This window comes from Octodon degus, unplaced genomic scaffold (genome assembly GCF_000260255.1).
Source record: "Octodon degus isolate 3935 unplaced genomic scaffold, OctDeg1.0 scaffold00019, whole genome shotgun sequence".
Lineage (NCBI taxonomy): Eukaryota > Metazoa > Chordata > Mammalia > Rodentia > Octodontidae > Octodon > Octodon degus.
In genome coordinates, this window is record NW_004524595.1 from 16,853,964 (window position 1) to 16,857,607 (window position 3,644).

A 3,644-nucleotide genomic window follows, 5' to 3' on the forward strand; every position below is an offset into this window, starting at 1 on the left:
TTCTGAACATTGTCTTTCTATACATTTCTTTAAAAAAAAAAAATTCTCTCCTGTATTGTTGAAAAAAGCTAGTACATACACAAGATAGAAATTTTGAAACTTGCTTTAATATTCTACTTTCTATAATGCAATGGAAAGGAACTATTACACCTAGAAGCTCTCTGATATGCTTATCAATAAGATTACAAGAGAAAAAAAGGACTACAAAGTGTAACAATGCTAGACACAATCAAGATGACTACAAAAGATTGTTGTGACTTTATTTCCTAATTTCTAAAAAAGAATCATCTTTCAAGCATTGTTATCTCAAATTGGTTTTCAGTTTCCTAAACATAGTGTCTTTGTTTTTACTACTGAGTCTGGCAATTAATAATGCTCCACACCACTCAGAAGCTACTAGGTTAAAGCTGAAGTAATTAATAAACACATTTAAAAGCTAGGATTACTAAAATCAAAAACAAAACTTAGGACAGGTGTCCAACGAATTCACCCCTCCTAAACTTAGAATGAAACACTAGGCAGGATGAAAAGCTACAATTGATAATGAGTAGCCAAAGAAAGACTGCAGAACAACACACTCAATGCTACTTTGTTTACAGGGTTGTAACTTGCACATGCACAAGGAAAAAAATGAAGGCTTACGAAAACACTTCTAAATAAGGCCTCTAACATGAGATATACTATTTCTAACTGCTTTGTGAAACAAGTACCAACAGGTGCAGCCAAGTGATAATGCTGAAAATTAAAAGACCTCATAATTCTTTCACCAATAGTAAAAGTTGCAGTTACTCATCGTCATGCCTACAACTTCAGTAGCAGAAATCGACTTTATAGATGCCACCTGCCAAGCCAACTTTATTCCCATCAAAAGTTTTTCCCCCTAATCCGATAGGCTCTGGCAACCTGTTTTGTTATGTCCCCCTTCCATAAGTGCCTCAGCCAGTAAAATCTAGGTAATATTGTCCATAGTTCAAAGGCAAACTGAGTTCCACGTAGAGCTCTTGCCTCTCTAAACATACACCTCGAACTCCTTTTTTTTTTTTTTTTTTCTTCAATAACGTGTCCTAGCACACGTCCCATGTAACTGCAAATCCACAAAAAAATGTGATTGTAGGGAAATGTCAAGGAACGATAGTGGGATGATAGGAAAGACCTAGAAAGATCAAGGGCCACTTCGCCCTCCAAATCAGTCTTTCTGAATGCAGGAAACGAGGCTATGCCGAACCTGCCGCCCGGAAGCAACAACTTCCATCAAACGGCCAAAAAAAGTTGCAAGGGAGAGAGCTTAGCGCGAAAGCAGCCAGCGCTGGTGCCGAGACACAGCAGGCCGGGCCAGCCTGCGGGCGGTGGCTGCGGCGGCGGTGGGGCAGACCCGGGCTCCGGAAGGCTCCAGGTCCGGGGGTGGCCGCGCGCGGCCTTAGGCACCGTGCCGCACTAGCACCCCTCCCCACGACCGCGGGCACTGGGCGGAAAGCCTAGAGCAAAGGAAAAGGCGGACAATGCCTGGCGCGGCCGGCGACCTCCGCGCGGATCCCCGCCGGTCGGTCCCTCCCAGGGAAGCCGGCTACAGGGCTAACTCCTAAACCCTCCCTCCCGGCACCGCGGCGAAACCTCGGCCGCCGCCTTCCTCCCAGCGGGGCGGTTCCCGCGAGTCTGCGAGGCGGCGGCGTGCGAGCCGAGCCGGGCGCGCAGGAAGACGGCGCGCGAAGGCGGCGGACGCGAGGGGACCCGGGCGCGCGAGGAGCCGGCGGCGCGCACCGAACGGGGCCGGGCGCGCGCGGGGAGACCGGGCTGGAAGGGGAAGAGGTGCGGCGAGAGCCGGGCGCGCGGGGCTCCCCCAGGACCCGCCGCACCTCCGACGGGCTTTCGGTTGACTCGGGCTGCACCGCGGCGCTGGGTCCGTTAGGAGTCTCCGCCGGGGCGCACAGCTGGCCAACCATCCCGGCCCGCCCGCCCCTCGCTCGTACTAGGAAGGGCAGCCGGGCAAGGGCCAGCGACAGTCCCCCGCCCGAGCTGTGGCCGCCGGCCGGCGAGCATCCCCGCGCCTGTCCCCCAGCCTGGAAGAGAAAGTAAAATGAAGCGCCTTTCCCCCGGCGACACCTACCCGTCCCCAGTCCAAGTGCAGCTGCCTCGCTCCTGGGCGCCTCTGGTCCCCGCCCTCGGCCCCCAGGCTCCGTTCTCTTGACAATGGCGCGTCCCCTTTAAAGAATAATCCGATGGGAACCGACCTGTGGTTAAACCTCCCTCGGACTCCGATTTTAACCGGATTTCTCTCTCCCAGAGCCCGACGGGCGCCCGGCGGTGCTGCGAGCTCTTCCCACCCCTTCCCTGCCCCGCCCACCCCCTCACCTTCCGGATTGGTCAAAAACACTACAACAGGAACAGCAGTCCCAGCCTCCCAGTGGCCGGCCCAGACGCCCTTCAGGCCCACCCCGCCTTCGACCCGCCCCCTCCCTTTGGTTGGCTTAACCTCTAATCACTCTCTGTCGACTCCCCTAACGTTGCTTTGGAGAACTGGCACTCAAAGCTCACCCTCCCGCCTCCGGAAAGCGAACTTTATTTTTATTGGTAAAAGGACATCTTCCTGTGCACCTGATTGGGTAAGGAAGGGGCTAGTCGGCACGCCCCTTACCCATCTTTGCTCTCCCTGTACGGGTTTAAGCAAGCCGCAGTCTTTCCTATTTTGCCTTCCAAACACCTTTCTCTTTAAATGTTACTTAATGTAGAGGACAATTTTGCAAACTGTATTAAGGAAAGCGGGAAAATAAAAAGAAAAATTGAAAGTGTTCTCCAGATGGATAGCACATCAGAGTTGGTTCTGGTGTCCTGCAGTTCCTAACCTTCTAGTCTGGTGAATAGAGTGGTTACGTTGAGCTAGAACACCAGAAATTCTGATCCTGACTTCTGAGATGCACTCAACAAGTTTTCACCCACTGTTCCCTCCACGCACGCCCTTGATTTCGTTGGTATTTTGCCGTCCAGAAGAGCTCTTATTAAGGAGTCAGCAAACCTGGATCTTCCTTGTTAATCTCTCAGTCCTTCATTTAGAAAAACATCTAAACCTTTCCATTATAAGCTCCGTTCAAGTATGTCCTTTTTGTTGCTTCGGCGTTTGCACATGAGGTGAATTGTGATTTTTTTGAAAAGGATGAATACTACTAATTGTCCCTCCAGACTCTGTCCCTCTTGCTAGAGTAACGACATCGCAGGATTAATCTAAGCAGGCACCAGAAGGTTATTCTTTAAAGGACTGTGTCACTTCGCAGGAACAAACACGATCCTCCAGAGGAAGAGAGAACGTGGCCCCATGCATAAAAAGAGATTATTCTCGGCAGTCCATTGAGGTCTGCCTTGGGGTATCCCAGTTTTCCACATGAAATGGAAGAACCCAGAAGGTTGTTTTTAAAAATAATTTTTTGAGCCCAGTTATTGTTTTTGATACTCATCTAGGAATTTAGGAGGAAAACAGTAATTTGCCAGTAATCTTAGACTTTGGAATGACACTGGTTCATTTGTAGTAAAACCCAATGACATTAAAGTGACAGTGTTCAGAAAAACCCCAAAAGCAAGTTTAGTGCCAGAGAAGGAGAGAGAGAGAGAGAGAGAGAGAGAGAGAGAGAGAGAGAGAGAGAGAGAGAGAGAGA

General features: G+C 50.2%; 1 protein-coding gene across 1 annotated transcript in view; it reads right to left on the reverse strand.

The window, feature by feature from the left end:
- Fryl (FRY like transcription coactivator) overlaps positions 1 to 2,311 on the reverse strand; it is a 302,292-nt gene extending 299,981 nt beyond the window's left edge. Inside the window, exon 1 of the mRNA XM_023711119.1 lies at positions 2,105 to 2,311. The gene's annotated coding sequence lies outside the window, so the exon portion shown is untranslated. The remainder of the gene's footprint in view (positions 1 to 2,104) is intronic.
- Positions 2,312 to 3,644: the final 1,333 nt, after the last annotated feature.